This window comes from Equus caballus, chromosome 6, assembly GCF_041296265.1.
Source record: "Equus caballus isolate H_3958 breed thoroughbred chromosome 6, TB-T2T, whole genome shotgun sequence".
Lineage (NCBI taxonomy): Eukaryota > Metazoa > Chordata > Mammalia > Perissodactyla > Equidae > Equus > Equus caballus.
Window position 1 is genome coordinate 15,808,521 of NC_091689.1, and position 21,388 is coordinate 15,829,908.

General features: G+C 37.7%; 1 pseudogene; it reads right to left on the reverse strand.

Moving 5' to 3' along the window:
- Window positions 1-1,744: 1,744 nt before the first annotated feature.
- Window positions 1,745-17,993, reverse strand: LOC100146453 (thiamine transporter 2-like; annotated as a pseudogene).
- Window positions 17,994-21,388: the final 3,395 nt, after the last annotated feature.

Consider the following 21,388-nt stretch of genomic DNA (forward strand, 5'->3'; position numbering starts at 1 on the left):
CCTTGGGATCTGACCGTCTGTCTCCATTCCAGTGTTCAGGATTCCATTCCTTCCTGATGAACGCCCTCACTTTATCAGAAGACATTCTGCAGGTTAAGAATTCAGTTTGCATTGTAATTCAGCCACTTGTAGAATGAGACTCTGGGTTTGGCTCTCAGAAATCTCAGCTCTGTGGCTGCAGGAGACAAGCATTTATTTCAGGGCAGATGTTGAAGCTTTCAGGCCATTAATGCAGCATTTGACCTGGAAATTTGAAGCCCTGAGCTCATCCTTTTTTCCCTCTGTTTTCTCCAGTCCTGTTAGGAACAACCAAACAATTCCATTATACTCCGTAGTTTAACTAAAATTTTCTAAGGTGACAAATACATGGCAACCCAGGACCTTACCTTCTATAGGCATTTATACTGGGCTGAATATTCCGCTCCCCTCCACCCCCCCAAATTTATTTTCACTTGGAACGTGTGAATGTGACTTTATTTGGAAACAGGGACTTTGCAGAGGTAATCGAGTTAATATGAGGTCATATTGCATTAGGGCGGGTCCTATTATCGGTCTCCTTACAAGAAGAGGGGAATTTGGAGTAGAGACACAGACACACAGGGAGGACACCATATGACAAGGAGGGAGGAGATTCGAGTGATGCATCTGCAAGTCAAGAAATGCTAAGAATTGCTAGCAACTGCCAGAAACTAGGAAGAGGCAAGGAAGTACCTTCCCCAAGAATGAGCTTTCAGAGAAAGTATGATTCTGCCAACACTTCGATATCAGACTTCTAGCTTCCAGAACTGTGAGAGAATAAGTTTCTATTGCGTTAAGCCACACAGTTTAAGGCAATTAAACCTACGAAACTAATATCGTATCTGATTAGGTGCATCCCATGGTGATAATTTGTGTCTATAGCCACATTATGGCATGACTTCTAGTGCCCTCTTTACAGCTGGAAATAGATTCATTAGTGACTTTAAACCTAGCCAGCTTAGATGACCAGGTCTAGAAAACCCAGAAACAGTTCAGAAAACTCACCCCTAAAATTCTGTCCTCTACACCCACTCCCAACACCAAAATCTGTATCAGCCAGTGTTCAACCTGAGAAACAGAACCAGTCTTTTAACGCTGAGATATATATTAAGAGATTTATTTCAAGAAATTGGCTCACATGGTTGTGGGGGCTGGTGAAGCCAAGCCCAAAATTCGCAGAGCAGGCCATCAGGATGGGCAGACTCGAACTCTCAGGGATGAGCAGAAGCTCCTATCCGCTGGTGGAATTTCTCCTTCTTCTGGGAAGTCTCAGTTCTTCCCCTCGGCCCTCGTAACTGATTGAATCGGGGCCACCCAGATTATCTAGGGTAATAGCCCTTACTTAAAGTCAACTGATTGTGGACCTTAATCACATCTGCAGAATGCCTCACACCAACACCCAGGTTTGTACCTGAATAAATGAGGAGTATAGCCTAGCTAAGTTGACACATAAAACTGACCATCACAAATTGCAATGAACTTATAAATTAGTTTGAGAAAAATTGAAATCATGACAATATTCCATTTTTCCATGCAGGGTCATGGTAAAGTTTAATTAAAATTTTTTCCTTAATTTTTTTGCCCCAGTTTGTGGAAATTAAACATTTCCCCCCATTCTAACTTTTTACTGGTAACACTATTAGTATCATAATAAAATGATTATCGTATATTGATCACTTAATATGTACCATGCCTGCACTATACATTTCTTTATCTATTATCCAAATCAAAACAAATCACACTTTAAGAGATAGGTCACGGAAGGCTAATATGTATCATTCACTCTAGGATAGTTCATGTTTCTGCTCTTAGCTGGTCCCGCTTGTCTGATTTCCATGTTGTTTTGGGGGTGGACTTGAAAGTATTGAAACAGTATTTGAAGCCCCAGTTGCTCACAGAGGCCAGGTAGATGGCATGTTTCAATTTGATCAGCTCCATTTTTCGATTGTACCTATTTCACTAGCCAGTAGCTGAGGTTTTGATGTAGTGTTGATGAGATTTATGATGATTCAGCCTTTCGTGGTATTTTAATCTAGGACAAAACATTAAAATGCCATGTAGTTTAGCACTATAAATATTCGGGTAGCCCAGCCTCTGAGGCCCTGGCTAAAATCGTGTTGTTGTGCTCATATCAGGAATTGAGTCCTCTGATTCCTTTGGATTCTGACTAGTAGTAGAATTAGACATTTTCTTTCTACATTTGGCTGAACAGATTATGTAAATGCTTCTCATTAGGAAAATTACAGCAGTGACAGAAAAATAACTTCCATAAACCAAAAACTAAAAAGGAAAAAGAAAGAGAAATCAGTGAATCACATAAAAATGGATGTTTGACACTAAAATATATAATAATGCTTTCCTACTAGCTGAGAGATTTTCAGCAGGTCACTGATTCCCTGTCTCAATTTTCTTGTTTGTAAAATTAGAATAATATCTACTCACGCATTTGTGGTGAGGATTAAATGAGTTATTACATATAAGGCATGTAGAAGAGTATCTGGATAGTTAGAATTCAATAAATTTTAACTGAAACTCTTCAAATATATGTATATATATATAAACTTCCTTCTTGCTTTTCTTTTTTCTTCACATTCACATTTAGCATATGAAATTGGGAGTTCATTTTTCCTAGAATGTAATATATTTGAAAAAAATTGCACAGTGTTTCTATCCAAAATATTGAAATTATATTAATAGATGTATAGAAGTTTAGAATTTTTATATATTCCTAATGAATAAATTAATCCTTTGATCATTTTTAATGACTCTCTTTATGTATCTAAATCAAGAGGTCTTAATTGTATTTTATCTTTTAAAAAATTTAACTGTTAACTTAAAATTTTTGTTTGCATGGTATGAATTTTCCTCTTCCCTCCTCCCACTTTATATGTGTCTATATTTTAGATGTGTTTCCTATAAATAGAACGTAGTTATGACTCTTTTAAAATCCAGCCTGACAAAATTTTATTTTTATTTTTTTACTGGGTAGTTTAGCTTAGAATTGTTTGATTTTTGTTTTTGGAAAACCATAAACATTCTCAAACATGGACAGAATAATATACAAATGCCCATATATCTATCACCTGATTTCATCAATTACCAATTCATAGCCACTCTTGCTTCATCAATGCCCCAACCACTCACCCTTTCCCTACATAGATTAATTTGAATCCTGTATTATATAATTTAATAAATATTTTAGTTTGTATCTTTAAAAATAAGGACTCATGAAAGCATAACGAAAAACCACTATCACACCTAAAAAAATGAACAATTCTTTAATATCGTCTAGTCAATGTTCAAATTTCCCTCTCATAACATTTTTTTTTAAAGATTTTATTTTTCCTTTTTCTCCCCAATGCCTCCCAGTACATAGTTGTATATATTTTAGTTGTGGGTCCTTCTAGTTGTGGTACATGGGACGCCGCCTCAGCATGGCCTGATGAGCGGTGCCATGTCCGCACCCAGGATTTGAACCGGTGAAACCCCGGGCTGCCGAAGCAGAACATGCAAACTTAAACACTTGGCCATGGGGCCAGCCCCTCATAATACTTTTATGATAATATTTTCTCATATTTTCAAATAAGATTAACACATTGCAACTGATTGATAGACCTCCTAAGACATTATCAATCTTTCTGTCTTTTCCCCTTGAATTTTATTTGTTGAAAAAACTATAGAGTTTCCCAGATTCTGGAGGTTTTTTGGTGACATCCTTAGAAGTCATTTAATGAATTCTTCTGTTTCCTCTATTTCTTGTGAATTGCCAGTTCATTCTAGAAGCTCATTTATGATTTTAGTGATAATTCACAAATTTGTATTTATTTTTTTACCATCATATTTTTCCTAATTTTCAAGCTCCTTAATTTTCCCCTTCCTTTCTTGAATTCTTTTGTGTTAATGTTTTTCACATCATATGTTTTATTCCTCTCTTCTGTAAAGACATGACATAATCTATTTATAATTTTTTAGTAGTTACACTTGAAACGTTGACTCTGAAGTTAACAAAGCAGTGGTGTACAAAGGCGATGATGGTGGGAGTTGTGTGCTCTGGACATAGGCTGTAAGGAGGAGAATTGTCTGTAGAGAATTTAAAAACAATAATAAAACTGATTAAAAGTCTGTCTGCATTTTGTTATTGCCATGTCCCAGCAATTCTAAACAATGATGGTGATAAAACAGACCTCCCTGCCAGATGGACTGCTATCCCACTCTGCTTGGTGTGCCACCTTAGCAGGGTCTAATCAATAATCTTTACTCTCCTCCAGAACAGTGCAAAAATCTTTAGTTTTGAACATTCTTCTACTGATTGATATACTATTGTTTTTCAGTATTTTATTCATCTTTTTGAAAACTCCTGAAGATGTAATATTTAAATATTACTGTGTTTGTTTAGATTTACACGTTCATCTCTTTTCTCACGTTCCTTCTTGCATTGTATACCTTCTTTTGGAATAATTTTCCTTCTCCCTCAAGCACATTCCTGAGAAACTGCTTTCCTGAGAGTCTGTTGGTGATAACACACGCATTCTGTTTCTGTTTTTATGAAAATGTGTTCGTTTTCCCCTCCTTGACGAAACATAGTTTCTCTTTGTGTATAATTCTAGGCTGACAATTATTTTCTCCAACACATTGAAGCCATCGTTTTCCCGGCTTCTGCTGTGTGCTACCTAGAAGTCACTTGTCAGTCTAGTTGTCATTTCTCTGTAACTCCTGTTGCTTTCATTCCCCTGACTGTTTTTAAGATATCTTTTTCCTTATTTTTCTGCAGATATGAATTTCTTTTCACTTATTCTTTTTGAGATTTTTTGGGGCTTCCTAAATCCGAGAATGCATGCCTTTTATTACTTCTGGAACATTCTTAGTGAATATTTCTTTATCTACCTCTCTTTACCACCTTTATTATCTCCTCAAGGAACTCCAAATAGACAATTGTTGAACTTTCTCACTTTAATCCCCATGGGTGTTAATAAGGTTTCCATTTCTATCTCTCTGTGCTACATTCTAGGTTATTTCTTCCAGTTCGATAATTTTTCCTATATATCTGTCTAAATTGCTCTGAACGTGTTTACTTTTTCTAATTTGGTTAGTTTTATTTTTCCCAAATATTCATGATCATTCTTGATGTATCTTGTTCCATTCTTATGTTATTATTTTTCTCTGTGTATAAACATATAAGCATGTTATTTTATATTCTAATACTGGTAATTTTTCAGTCTCAGTCTTTGTTGGTCTGATTCTGCCACCTATTATTTCAGTTGCCTTGCTCCCGATACTTTATGTCCTTATATAATTTTGGATTTTTTTAAATCGCAAGTTCATATTTGATGGAATTTTACCTGTGGCAGTTTTTTGATCCCTGTCTTGTAGGATCTTCTTCCAGAGCGCATTTGCCTTTGATTCATATAGGTGCTTAGAGCTGTTCCTGTTCAGGAGTTCTTTCAACTAAATTCTCAACTTAAAAAAAAAAAATCTAGCCTGTAGGAAATGGGCCCCAGAATTACGTGAGTGCTAGCTTATGAAGACAAATTCCTAGGGTAAATTCCTCTGACACCACCCAGATTAGTCTTCTTTACTGGGATTTTCTCCCCCCTTTAATTTGATATTTTCTTCTGTTTCACCACTGACTGAGGAGGTAACCCTCTGGAGTGGCCACTGAAGCCAAAATTCCAGGTCACCGGGAGAATCAGCAGATGCCTTGAGCACATGACAGATTCGGTGCTTCCTTATCTATCTGGTTTCCTGTTCCTGCTTTGGCTTCTGAGGATTTTTCTTGTTTTTTTGTTTTACCAATTCAGCCCTTTATTTAAAAAAAAAAAGTGTTTTAATATTATCCAGGAGTTTTAAGCATTTTGTAGTATAAGAATTTTTCCGATAGCTAGTCTGTTGTTGCTTTAATGGAAGTAAGCCTTTATTATTTTAATATTTTTAAGAGTTAGTTGCTTTTAATGGCGATAAGTCTTTCTTAATTTAATATTTTCAAAAACACTTGTTGAAATTTGTTTAAATTTCAAACAACCCAGAACCCTCCCTTCTCCTTTGTCAAGCTCAGTCCCTCAATCCCAGTACCCTGAAGGTCCCTGGACTGAGGTCATCTCCATTAGAACAGAAAAGTAAGAAAACAAGACAATGTCTAAATGAGCTGGACCCAAACTTCCTGAAAATCCACATAAGTAGCTCTTTTGTTTGAGAATGAAAATACGGCTTTCAACCTCAGCTATTTGAGTTGAGACACCAAAACAGTTTATGAAACAGTGAAACCTAAGGTTTCACTATTTCACTATTCTCATGTTTGAGTTAATGGATATGAAATGAAAATGCTCATCAGAGCTATCTGGACTGGAAAATACTACATGCTTTAAACACATCTGAAAAATTTCCATTTTGATGTATGTGAGGTTGCCCAAAATCTGAATGAATCTTCATTTCATGCAATTAAAATAATAGCATCACTGTACTGCTTTTCGTGAGGTCATCTTTCTACTTAAAGTGCCCCTTCCCTTATAAAGCCCTTTGGGGTTGCAACTAAAAATCCATTTTCATGATTCTAATTTTTATTTAATTTAAGATAGACAAAAGTACCAGTTATCCTAGCTGGATAATCTAATGGAGTGTGTAATCAGGGTCCATCTGGCTGGTCCCAGAGTGGCTGAGTGCAATGGCTTCCTGCCAAGGGAGCTAGAGAGGATCGCTTTTCATTTCCCAGGGAGCACAGGAAAGATGGAGCAGCAAAGTAGCTGTGGTTTTCATGACATCAAGGGGCCACTTTGCACACTGGTTTTCCCTTTTCTTTTTCATGTGGACTTTCCAAACTTGGTGGTGACAGACTTTAGGACGTGCTACCCCAAAAGATGGAAACTTGGCATACTGAATATGTCTAGCTGAAGGAACTTGAGACACAGCAGGTACTAGAAAGACTCTCTGACCTTCCCCTGAAGCAGGTCATAAGACCCTTATGTGAGAAGTGCCCTCCCTAAACCCAGAGGAAAGGAACAGCCTTCACTCTAAAGACAAAGGGACACTGAGAGGAATCTGAAGGAACAGGCCATGCTAAGAAGTTCCCCCTAGTTTACTATTCTTAGCTCATATCCTTTTCGTCCTATCACATTTTTTTCCATGACTCTCCACTCTTCGTCCAATCTAGTACAAAAACACTCAGGTCTACCCGTTTCTTTGTGTTTTCATTTCCATATGAAGGGTCCCATGTTACCTAAAACCTATATCAAACAAATTTATATGCTTTTCTCTTATTAATCTGTCTTTTGTTACAGAGACCCAGCTGAGAACCAAATAGAGTAGGAGGAAAAAATATTTTTTCCCATCTACTGTATCAAGGGTTGATTTTCAGGGGCTGGCCCGGTGGTGCAGCGGTTATGTGTGCGCGTTCCGCTTCTCAGTGGCCCCCGGTTCGCTGGTTTGGATCCCGAGTGCGGACATGGCACTGCTTGGCAAGCCATGCTGTGGTAGGTGTCCCACGTATAAAGTAGAAGAAGATGGACACGGATGTTAGCTCAGGGCCAGTCTTCCTCAGCAAAAAGAGGAGGATTGGCAGCAGTTAGCTCACGGCTAATCTTCCTCAAAAAAAAAAAAAAAAAAAAAAAGAGTTGATTTTCATATCTTAAGCCTCAAGACGATCCAGGGAGGCAGAGGGTGAAGGCAATTAGATTCATGAATGGGAGGTCGTCTTACAGTCAATGGCCTTAATCAAGAAGAAATTGATGTTTACCCAATTTGTTCCCTATTCCAAAGGGTATTGCTGCAAATTGGAGGGTGGAACTAGGGGATGAGGATGAGCGAGATGGAGACGTATGGTAACAGGCAACCAATTTGTGAATAGTGGGGTATTTTGGTGTGAAATTTGTGGGGTGTTATTACTTCACTTACCTAACTAAAGGATTATTTTTAAAAAATTAACCTTTTTTGAGAGGTTGTGTGATTATTCACCCACTCCCTCCAAATCCCCTCGTAATTTAGACTTATGAATTTCATCTATTTTAGAAAAATAATCCCCCCAAATTATTTTATATCATCAGTATACCGGTATATTCTTACGCCTTCATTAAAGACAGAGATTCTATAGTTACCACTCCTTATATAACTAGTTATATACTTAAAGATTATTACTAAATCACTCTTTAGCTTTTTCTAGGGGAAATAAAAAGATTGTTTTAGCTTTTCTCATGGGGCTTTCCCCCCTGACCTTTCCGTAATCTTTGAAGATGTGCTTGAAACTTCTTTTTAAGATCTCCATGGTCCTCTTAAACTGAGAAATCCATCAATAGCCTCTGTTGTCATAATGACAACAGAGAAATGCTTAGAAAATGGAGAATTACTTCAAGATGTCTCAATGCAGCCTTCTCTCTGATGAATCCCTGTGTCGTGTGACAATGCTGACTCTGGCTGTATTTTCTATTTTTCAATTCCAATCTTTTAAAATGGCATTTGGCATTATATTAAGGAGCTCATGGGATATCATAAGTGCATAATTAATGATAAATGAACATTTATGGCAGCGATTTTGGAGTTATTAATCAATATACCTCTGTATTCTTGGCTCTTGGAAATTTAATTCAAGCATATTTAATTAGATTCCTACCAAAAGTCAATTTTTAAAAAGCTTGCTTTTCAAAACCAGGGATCTGCATTTACCCCTTTTTATCTAGGGAAATATTTTATAGAAATAGGATTTGTCTTCCGTTATGATTTTGTCCTGTATATTTTTTGCTTACCCTGTTCTGGCACCTGGGTAAACTAGTCCTTTCTTTAGGAGCTGAGTTTTAGAATAATTTCCACGAAAGAACCTCAATGAAAGTTGCTCTCACATTGAGGATGTTGGCAGAGACTAGAAGAGGAGCTATGACAGAAATAAATACAACGATTTTAAAAGGAGTGGCTTACGTCTGAATTTCCCTTGGTCAAGGAGGTGAAAAGGTTTGGAATCTTGAATTATCAGGGGAAACAAAGGTGAAGCTTGATGTTTTCTGCCAAAATTAATTTTTTCCCTAGCTTTTGATTGTGTGAACTCCCTGGAAAGGTTAAAACGTATTGATTTGACAACAAAGCAGACATTTAAATCAGGTTATACCAAATAGTGCAGAAAGGAGGATGGACAGATTTGATGGGTAATTTTCATCTCAAGTTCTATTTTGCCTACTTCAGGTATAGGATTCATTAATTCAAATTAGGAGACAACAGATTTGTGGAAAAGTAAAGGAAATATTTGGAGATGATGAAGGTAGAGGACTTTAGAAAAGATAAATGTCTCCTAACAGAGTTGACTAATGTGAATATATGTCATTTATTAGGAAAAGAGACAAACCCACTCACATATTGAGGACATCACGAGACAGAAATGGTGTGTTTTAATCTAAGACTTCATGAAGCAGGTTTTATATTCTCCGTTTTACTGATGAGAAAACTGAGAAATTTTTAAAAAGTTTACATCTCTGGGGCGGGGTGAGGAATTGCATGGTGGGTGCAAATGAAACAAGAAACAGTGGTCAAGAAACAAGAGTCACCATAAAATGCTAATCGTAAAGTTGGGTGATGGGTACACGAGGCTTCGTTATTCTATTCTCTCTATTTTAAAAAAATGTATTTGAAATTTTCCAAGATAAAAAGTCACTAGTAAACTCTAAGATTCAAATCCAAATTTTGATGATTTCAAGTTGTACTCTCTCCATCATACCACACACTTAGTAATTTCTGAAAAACTGGAGAGCAAATCACAAACTGGAGAATAAATCAGAAATTCAAATTTTCTTTTAGAAAGTAACAATTGCTTGTTTTAGGATCTCAAAAGGTATCGACCTGCACGAATCTTAGTTTTTATATTAAATGAAGCCATCCTTCCTTCTACTGAACAAGCGTGAGATTAAAATAGATTTTTTTAGTGTCCTGGTGTTATTTCATTTAATTGTGTTTTCTGAAATGATTTCTTCCTATCTTTTTGTTTTTAAAGAAGATAGCTCAGTATTCTAAATGTTTTGTACTGAATATTTGTAGAGATTTTTAAGACTGACTATTTTATCCAGGAGAATGTGTAGTCTTATGGAACTTGTGAATTAAGCTTTAATAAGGTTGAACTTTAGCGAGGGCAAGGAAAAACCTTCATCTGTAGGTAATGAGAACCACTTAAACTGGAAGGACTTTATGGCTCTATCTTACGTAGTTCTTTTATTCTTTCACTTATATTGTGAAAAGGTCACTGTAATTAAAAGATTTCTTAAGAAATAGAATATATCTTAACTACGACATATTTATATGTCCGAATACAAAATTATTCCAGTGAAGACATTATGCTAAATGAAAGGAACCCCAGACAAAAGGCTACCTACTATATGATTCCATTTATATGACTTTCTAAAATGACAAAGCTATAGGGACAGAAAACCAATGAGTGGTCGCTTATGGGTGGGAGTAGGAGTTGAGAGAGGGGATTGACTACAAAGGGGCATGGGGCACTGTTTGGGGTGAAGGAATTCTTCTTTATCTTCCTTGAGGTGGTGGCTACACAGCTGTATGTTTGCCCAAATTCATAGAACTGTACATAAAAAGGTGTGTATTCATGTATATAAACTATATCTCAGTAAATCTGATTAAAAAATATATGTATGTCTGTATACATACAGTTTTAAAGATATTCCCCTGTGTCAGTGGGGGCACAGAAGCTCTGCACTTACCTGAATGTTGACCGGAAACCCTAGTTCCTGGCTGTCAACCACAGCCACAGTCGTGATGGTCTGGATCACCAAGACAATGAAGGTATTGATTCCAAACACCAGAGCATAGTGTTCAGAGCACGCTGAGATTAAGGGCAATCTAAAATCTAACATTGTGCAAACGGAAAGAGTTTTGAAAGAACACATACGTGGGCTTTTAAATACAGAACAGTAAATTGTGTTGTTCCTGAGACTGCTCTGCTCAGGAAACCCAGGCTTTTGTTGGCAGTTTCTTGCTATAAGCTCTTCTAGCAGAGAAAAAGGAAAGAAGGATAAATGGAATAGTGAAATGTTGTATTTTAACATTCCATGGCATGTGATATATTATGGTAAGAATTTAAAGTTAGTTAACCTTTTCTAAAATTAAACCAAATATTCCAAACATTGGAGAAAAAAATTGAACATTATTTGATATAGATATGGTTTAGCAGTCGCATTTTAAATGAGACATATCAGTGAGTGAAAACACAGGTCAATTTAATGTATTTTGACTTATTTGAAGAATGTTCACTGGGTCATTGATTGTTTAAGTTAGCAGTTTCAGAGTCGAATATTTTTCTTTTGGAAAACCCACAAATTATTTCCTTTCACAGTTGATTCAATCTGAAATTAATTCGTTTTAAATAATTGTATTGGGTTTTTAAATTTAATCAGACATATATGCAATAGAATTCCTCCATGTAATTTAGCTAAAACATTTGTAACTTGAATCTATTTCAAAATATGAAACCAAATGAAAGATTTTAACTATTTTTACATCCCTTCCAAAAATCTTCATATTAAAAAACAGATACAAGCGTTTGAAAATTATGTGATTCAATGAAAATGCATTTCAGTGCAAAAAATTACCAACTAAACATCACAAAAACCATAAATAACCCTAGGTCCCATGAAGAAAACATAGCAGGTGGTCCAAATGGGCCTTGTAATTTCAAGAGCCACTTGTTCAGCCAACAAGTTTTCCCTTGAACAAATGTTATACTAGATTGATGCTTTTGAAAACTAGATTAAATCAAGTGGCAGATTCCCTTTTAGTATGCAAATTATTCCAGCCTGGAATCTTGATTTAATTGTACAGATGCTTAAACAGCTTGTCAGTGATTACTTGGTTTTGAATAAGACCTGTACATGTGGTGGATTTGGAAGAAAAACAATTCCGATGGCAGGCTGAGAGTGGCTTTGAATCTAAGATTTTTCCATCTAAACCCAGTAATTACCTTCCCAGTACGTGAATTACATGTAGTCATACTATCTAAAATCTTATTTCAAAGCTCCCACCGGATCATTTCTCAATGGTATCCACTTGCTCACTGTGGAGACATAATACCACCATGCAGAGTACTTTGCCCACGACTAGTAAGTTCTTGGAAAAAGAATTGTACTCATGTTCTTTTAGTGAGCATTTAGCACTAAACACAGATGAGCTGCTGGGATAGTCTGTAGTTTAAAAGTTAGAACCACCTTGAAATTTTATTTGATCATTTATGTCCCATGTATCGTGAATTATGGGACTGGCACTTACCAGTTTACCCTGTAATTTAAAGGAAAGTAACAAGAATGTTCTTAAAAGCATTTAACAAGAAAACATTAGTTTGTACCTATATAAAAATAGAATGACCAAATTTTTAAAAATTTGATAGCCCAAAGTTACCTTGTTTTTTATATTGTATTAATTCATTTTTTTTTCAAGAAATGCTAATCAAGTGCACACTATGGAGCAAGAACTAGGGTAAACACAAGGAGCATTATAATGAACAAGCTTAACTCTACCCTCACAGAGCTTGCACTCCATCAGGGAATAATTAATTGGTACTAGATAATTGCTTTGACTGATATTTAATTCAATTTATTAGTTCTTATATCATCAAAAAGAAATAAGAAGTAAATATCTTCTTATAGAAGAATCACAAATTATTTTGTGTGAACTTCTCACATGTCATGATGGTTGAAACCATGGATGGTCAATAATCCTAAAATTTCTTCCAAACCTGAGTGCTAATCCTTTGCATTAGAGATACATTTATCCTACACTTGCTAAATTTACTTTAGAATTTGCCTAGAACTTAGAGTAGTAATTAGATGTGAGTGACATTATAGAGATTGGATTCAGCTATACAGAAAATGATCTTCTATCAGTATTCTGAGCTTGATATGTGAGCGATAATTTCATTTAGCACCAAATTTCACACATCAGTGAGGTCAAGTTCTCTTCTTTCTTCTCACTGTGTGTCTCCTGAAGTTAAAATACCAGGTTTGTTCAGTCCTTCCCAGTGATTAGATAATTTTTAAAATGCAGCCAAAATTAATTGTGTCTGAACTAATTCCTCTCTTCACTAAACTTACTGATCATCGGACTGAATTGACAAATTGGGTGTTAAGTAGAAAGTTCTAGACATACTCTCTGGGAAAACCCTGACAGTCATATTATGAGTCCCATTTTCTCATCAGCATTCTCACTATTCATATGACTTACCCCTTGACTTTCTTCATGCCTATAATAAACATTCTGAAAAATTTTCAACACATCCACTATGCACTGGGGGGCCTTGGGGAGGAGAAAAAAAAAGGAGAGGAAGATTGACAACAGATGTTAGCTCGGGGCCAATCTTTTTTTTATGTTATTTTTTTTTTTTTTAAGATTGACACCTGAGCTAACATCTGTTGCCAATCTTCTTTTATTTTTACTTTTTATTTATTATTTTCTTCTTCTCCCCAAGCCTCCCAGTACATAGTTATATATTCTAGCTGTAGGTCCTTCTGGTTGTGCCATGTGGGACGCCACCTCAGCATGGCTTGATGAACAGAGCTGGGTCTGCACCCAGGATCCGAACTGGTGAAACCCTGGGCCACAAAGCAAACTTAACCACTCAGCCATGGGGTGGCCCCAGCTCAGGGCCAATCTTAAAAAAAACCCAAAAACCCAGCATAGCACACCCAAGTATTAGTTGTGAAATGCTTAAGAAATAGAGAAGCTGCATGTGCTGCTGAGAAGACCCCCAAAGCCAGCTCTCCCAGAAGATCCTAGGTGACTTTCATGCAGCCCACTGTGAACGCTGCCAAAGGCCCTGAAAAGAAAGGAATCAGCGTATATTACATCTTGTTATTCTATGCATGATAAAGTAGCATACCGTTTGTTAAAATCCACATTGTATAGGCATTGAGACATTTCCAGGCTGTGGTAAAAAATGTTAACTTACTGCGACCTTTGATTGAATGAAAAACCACTTGATCCAGCTCTTTGAACTGTGTGTTTGAAACAGACCAACTGAGATTGGGTTTCCGTAAATCATAGACTGGAAAGGACCCGTACAGGCCATTTTTTCTTGCCTCTTCCCTTTGCAGAATATAAAACTCAGGTTCAGAAACCTGGTGTCAAATAAAAACAAATCTGGACTTCCATAGGGAGAGGGTTTATTTAGAAGAAAGGCTATTGTAATAGGGAGAATGCTCTGATTGCAGAAATTTGAATGTGTCTTAAAATCAAACAGAAAAAGGGTTTTCTTTTATAGGGTAATATTTTGCTATGGAACAGGCAGAGATAAGCAGGATCTTTGGAGGGGAAGCTGGACAAGCACGGGGAAGTGACCAGTGGAATCTGACAGGAAAGTGTCCCGCTGTGGTCAGCCAGTTCCCAGGAGCAGCTGATGGCCGGGGACAGATGACGGACATTCCACATTTTTTTGTGCTTGCTCAGGGTTGTGGGCAAGCCAGGTTTAGGGGCCTGTAGGAAAGAGAGGAACCTGACTAGAGTTTGGTCAAAGCAAAGCAGGGGTAAGAAATGGGCAATTGTGAACACTTGGTGACAGTGAGGTGCCAAGTTCTTCAAACGGAATGCCACCTCTTTCTACTATGCCCTTCTCTGTGCTAGGTAACTGATGTCTCCAGCAAGGATGGCCTCTCTCTTTGCCCTTATCTCTGTTTTCTCTTTCTTCTCTGTAACAGTATTTAAAAAATTTCCTCAAGATCCCTGACTGAATCCAAACTTATTTTCAAGAATGCTGTCTGTATACTTCTTCCCCACTTGTGGGTTTGATCATTTCTTCTATATTTGTTCACTCATTCACCCATCAAGCACTTTTGAGCTTCTCTATGGGAAAATATGGTGGTAAACTTTGGATCCTTGCTCTTGAAAATAATACAGCTTCCTGGGGTAATTTGATAAATAAATTGGTTGTTTTAATATAGTGTGATAAGGATTGTCAAAGCTCTGATCCTGACTCAGTTCTAACCTAACCCTAACCCAGAGGTTCTCCTTATAATTTTCATTATATAATTGCCCTCCAGGGGTCAGATGGCAGTATTTGAAGACATTTTTGGTTGTCAGGACTGGGGGTGTGAGTTGCTACTGGGATCTAGTTGGTAGGAGGCTGGTGATGCTGCTCAACATCCTGCAATGCACAGGACAGCCCCCCATGACAAAGAATTACCCCACCCCAAATGTCAATAGTGCTGACGACGAGAAACCCTGACCGAACTAACCAACTGGTTGGGAGCACATATACAAACAAGATACATTTCCAGGAGAAATCCATTTTATAATGTGCATTATATAGATATACTTATGTGCTGAGAACAAAGTAATCAATTGTCAAATTTCTTACTACCCCCAGCTTGCTTTCTTAAAGAAGTGGCTTAATTTATGTGAGGCCTTAGTCAGCAAGCCAATCTTCACCTAGTTTTGCCTAAAAATTTGACACTAATTAGGGACCTTACTATCACAAAGAGCTAAAGAATATTTGTGTTTAAAGGGCTTTTAAAGAATAAATTTTATGAAAATTTTACCTTTTCTACACACGCCCCTTAGGGCATGTTATCTGAAGAGAAGAGGATTTTTTTTTGCCCTTCTCCCCAGGAGCAAGTACTTATAGAGGAAATGAGTTTAAGGTGGACCAAATCCTAGAACAGATCTAGGAGTCAACGTGGAATTTCCAGAAAGGGAAACAAGAAGAATATTAGCTCAACAATGGACTCTGAAATGTTCAATAAATATGCGGGTGTGGAACACCCTAACTTCAAAACTAAATATCTTCAAAGTCTTATTTGATGTGAAAGCTTTGTTATGTCAGGAAAATCCACGTGCATTGTTGGGCTAACTTCAAAGATGTCTCTGGCTCTGCTCTTCTCACTTTAGAATATTAACTCTTTCATGAGCCCATCTTCCCTCCCTCTCTGCACCTCACTCCCTTTGGAAAAGTGTTTCAAACTCCACAAATATGTTCTGGGAAAAAGGAAGAGTGCATGGACAAGCACCTAAAAATCTCCAAACTACTGCAGCGTCTCAGCCAGGAGGGAAGTTTTGCCAAAGCAGAAAGCCCAGGAGGGGACCAAAGGGTGAATCCAGTAGCAGAAGCTGGAAATCCTCCATCTCCCAGACACCTGCTCAAGGCTTCCGCTGGTCTTCCTGCCTTTTTCCTCCTGGACAAAATGCAACATCAGAAATCCATCTGTAGGTAAATAAGGACAAAGCAGACACTTAGCAGGTAACTCAAGGGAAAGCAATAAATACTCAGGGACACCATATCTTCTTGGAGGGCCTGCCTCTCTCACCTTGTCCCACTTTGCCTTCTACTTTTCCATGGTGCTCTTTGTCTTTTCTTGCCATTTCCTCCATAATCAAGGAATACCATTTGTTAACGGTGACTGTGTCCCTGGTTCTTACCAATGACAATTAAGTGAAAGTATAATATGCATGGAAGGCCAGAGAGACAATTATACAGGAGAATACAATAACTTGGTTGTGGAGAGGAGGTAGGACGGAAGGTTGTAAGAATCCAGGCTGGATTAACGATTATTCTAGCATATATCTTGATATGGAAGGGAATGGGGAAGCGAGGTGTGGACAATAGTCTTAATTAGAAAGCAACAAGCTTTGGCAAATCTCCCATGTAGAGTTAAGGAAAGATACAAATATGTTATTTAAGTTGTCTCAATTTGGAACCCTTGAAATGGTAAGGTAGCTCCTACCGCAGTAACTTTCAAACTCCTTTGACCACAGCCTGAGAAAGAAAAATATTTTATATGTCAACCAGTACATATATGTGTGTGTGTAAAAGAATTTTCACAAAGTGGAACTTATCCTTATAAGCTAACATTCTCTCCACTTTGTTCTGTCCTCTTCTATTCTATTCTTTGATTTCAAAATGCTGGTCAGAAATCTCTAAACTTATTTCAATGTCTATATTCTATAAATGGCCAGATAGTAAATATATTAGGCTTGTGGGCCACATATCCTTCTTTGTTTTTCTTTGGTTGGATTTATTATTATTTTTTTTACAACTCTTGTCATGCATTCTTTTCCCCTTTACAAAGTTTTAAAAATCTAAAAACTATTCACTATGGTGCCCTATGGGCCATCACTTGCCCACCTCATATTAATGGTTTGCAAACCACAGTTTAAAGACTAGAGCTACTGAAAAGTTAGAGAAAAGAAGGAGTTTTGGTAGTTTAACCTTAAATCAGCTAACTCTCTATTGGCCAAACCAATTTGCAGCCCCTGTTTTTAGGAATGGCTGAAACTTTATCTTCCATATATAGCTTTATCAATCTTCTATTATATTCATTGCCTCTTTTAAATTTTGTGAGAAAAATTCTTTTCTGGGACCTTCCCTGTGTCTGAGTGGTTAAGTTTGCATGCTCCTTTTCAGCGGCCTGGGGTTCGCCAGTTTGGGTCCTGGGCGTGGACCTAGCACCACTCGTCAAGCCATGCTGTGGTGGCGTCCCACATAGAAGAACTAGAATGACCTACAACTAGTATATGCAACTATGTACCGGGGCTTTGGGGAGAAACAAAAAAAAAGGAAGATTGGCAACAGATCTTAGCTTAGGACCAATCTTACAAAAACAAAACAAAACTCTTTTCTTTTTTCAAAGTATTTGGTATTCAACATTGAAATCACTACAACAAGGTTATCCAAGAACATAATTTGAAAGAATACATTTCCTGCACATAGATAAGATAAAGGCTTGGATACCTACCCTCAAAGGTTGCAAGGGATTCTACTGCTGGGTTCCATATTATAGAACTCTGGGTTGGTGACTTGAAATACACAAGATTTGAACATAGTTCAAAATCTGGTGAAAACCTGCTGTGGAAAAAGCCCACCACAGAGACTAGTAAAAAAGATGCTTTGAGGAGTAGCACTCCTTCAAATCTCGGAACCACTGCACAAAAACTCTCAAAGCTACATTTTTTGGCTTTGGGCTGCCACCTGGCCACCATCCAGGTTCCCTGAAACGGTGACTAGTTCTTGGCATAGCGCTCTTGGCTGACCATGCTGTAAATGTAGCCGTAGTAGGCCACCTCGGTGCTGGAGACCAAACCACAGAAGAATTCCAGCACCTGCATGCTTCTTAATCCTTAACCAAATATGAGCAGCCCCCAGGTAATGACGAAGCTGGTCCCTTGTTAAGAGCGTACTGGCTTGCAGCGGACGTAATCGGTGAGGATAAACATGGAGAGCAGCAACACCAGGTAAGAGTATGTCCAAAGTGGAAAGATGTCTTTTGTGATCTGTGAGATTAAACGGGGAGGGCAGGAGGACAAAAACACCAGGAAGTGAAATGTGCCATGGGTTTCTGACATATGCGTTATCTAGATGACACATACCAATCCCAGGACACACTGCTTGGCCCATGTCAAAGTGAGTCCAATTTGAGACTTCACAAGAATTTCTGACAGTACAATGCAAAGCAAAAGGGAAACCGAAATTCAAAGAAACAAACTGCAAAGATGACAGATATTCATACCATGTGGATTCATTCCCGCGGGTGTAAAGAAAGAGCAGCTGTTGGACTTAGTTGAATTATCTGCTTCTTACATTTTTAAATGTAATTTGTTCTGCATAAGCTATTGAGGTTGGGAAAAGAGGTCAGAATGCTTTCACACTTAACAGTATTTCTAGGACAATCCAGGGCTGCTCAGGCACGGTTGCCTCTGAGCATTTAAAATAGTTTACTCTTCTTCAAAGTCGGAACTAGAAGGTTGAAAAGGATGTTTCAGCACCGTCTTCACCTTTGATCCACATCGGTATGTGAATGTGCCGACCGTCGAGACACCCTCTGGGTGATCAGGCAAATATAGAACAAATGGCCAGTTTGAGACTGAGTGTCAGAGAAAGAATGTGTTATAGTCTATCTTCTGCTCTTCCACATTCTTGGCCTTACTTTATTGGGCTGCTAAGGAGGAGCCATGAGAAACTGCTTAGTAGCTTTCTTGCTTAAGTCAGTATTGGCCAGAATTTCTAATGTAACACTGGTCGTATTAGCAAATTATTGGAACCCGTCAATAGTACGTGATTATTTCAGTTTCTATAAGAAGAATGTATAGTAAACAGAAGACGGCACTAAGGAGGTTGGGGTAGACCCTCTCAAATCTCAGTGTCTCTCAGATCACTGAAATAAACCCACCGATTCACTGAGTCTAGAATTGTCCTCCATTTCGAACTAATCTCCACCCTCACTTCTTGAGTTCCCAGGTAGACGTTTACTTAAGTGTTCTTAAAGTTTGGTGAATTTTATTCTTGTTCTTCCTGGCATTAAGGTGTAGTCAGTAACCTGGGAAAAGCTGCCTTCCATATCTGCTTTTTGTGACAGTCTCTGGAGTCTATATCCAGCCCAGGGATGTCTCCCAGCTAAACCGGTTTGTACCTAACGGCATTCAAGATTGGCATGTCCTTGTGTTTATTGTGAGGAAAAATGGTGGCTTGGTTTAGATGGCAGAGATTCCTTCGTGTGGGGTGGGGGAAATGTGCACACTGGCTGGGCAAGGGAGGCAAAGGGAGATAAAATTGTTATGCCTCATTTGCTGAATTACCAGCCTGTAAAACTGATGTTAGTGACATTTTTTTCCCTAAAGAAAGTGAGCTGGTACAGTTCTTTGTCTGATCTTGCTATTATTCAATGGCTTAAAGCAGTGGTTCTTGAATTTTCACACTTATCAGATTCACCTGGAGGGCTTGTTAAAAAACGGACCTACAGATTCCATAGATCTGGGATGGGACCTGAGGATTTATGTTTCTAACAGTTTCCCAGATGATGCTGATGCATTGGTCCAAGGACTGCATACACTTTGAGAACCACTCACCAATGAGCTTCTTGGGATTAAATCCTATGACCTAATAGTTAAAAACGGCCTTAATATCTATAAATAAAGAGGGGAAAATCTTCAGAGGATGTTTCACGTGCTTTTTTAGTAACTTTTCCCCTCCAAATCTTATATTATCCTCTAAGATGTACTCATATCTAGGGATAACTTTATCTTAGGTTAACGATAATAAGCAATGAAGTCCTGGAGTATTGTTTTTGTACAACTGAAAAATTAAAGTAAGGTTGTTTGGCACCCACTCATTTTTGTTGCAGCTAAGGAGTTTATATTTTTTACATGTCATATACGTGAAAATCATTAAAGCCCATATGTTCCCATTTGAGATTGTAAGATGTGCTGATATTTTACTCCTAACCAAGGCTTTAGAGATTGGTTTTAATGAGACTTAAATCTGCGATAAGCATGTTAGTTAACTTACCACGCTGAGGCTCATATTTTATTTAGTCCTGCTAAATAAGGTACGACAAATGGCTCTGATGATGTTCAGGAATGTCCTGGTGATGATCGTCAACAGTTCATGGATGGTTAAACTGTTGCAGACAAAAGCGAAAAGCAAGTAAGAAGGATTGGTCATCCATGCAACTGATTTCTTTTCATAAAACATGCATTCTCTTCCCCATGCTCATTTTGTCTTCAGTCTTAAAAATGAAAAACATCATTGTGACAGTGAAAATATATCACAGATCAAAACACAGGAATTTGAGTCTTTTCTTTCAATTTCTTGGTCTAAAGAGAAAACTACCGATTAGTTGCAAACATTGTGGTAAGGTATTAAGTTTTATCTCAGCTAGAATGGTGTGATCACTGATGAAAAAGTACTCTTACCATGCTTAGGTAAGTCAACCACGCTCTCCTTTAATCTTTTATAGTAGAAAAAAATCAGCGAATTTTTCCTGAGGCAGAAATCTTGGGCAGAAGATAAGATTGGTGGAACTGAGATAGGAAAGAGAGTTTCCAACAGACTTCATTGCTAAGCAAACACCAGCGTCATGCCCTCCATCATGAGCCTATTCACTTGTAGCTACTGATGAATTAGAAATTCATTTTAATGAGTATTTAGAAATGGTGACTAAAATAGCCTTTGGAGAGTAAAGATTTATACAGCAGATGGAATCCTGACTTTTTCTAATTATCAAAGTCAAAGTGAATATTGATTTAGCATAAGAGGCCTCAGTTAATTTGAACTGTCATCCATCCAGGTCACTTGATTTGTTTTTAAGACCTATCTTCAGAAGAAGAGTTACATGATATCTAGACAACATCACGTCATGGATGAAAATGAACCAACACTTAGGAGTATTTTTTTGAGTTGATAGCAAGCCTCCTCTACACCCCTCCACTCCTATTTTTTCCCAGTTATGTTGCTCATACTAAAGAGGGGGAGCTTATGTTCAGGATGATAGGCCTTAAGTTGGCCGACTCAAGGGAAGACAAGGATACCCTTTAGAAAGACAATCAACAGCTCCAGGAGAAATCTCACTCACTCAGTCATTGATTGTTTCTTCTCTGAAGCTTCCTGACCCAATCCAGCACCTCTCCCTCCTTA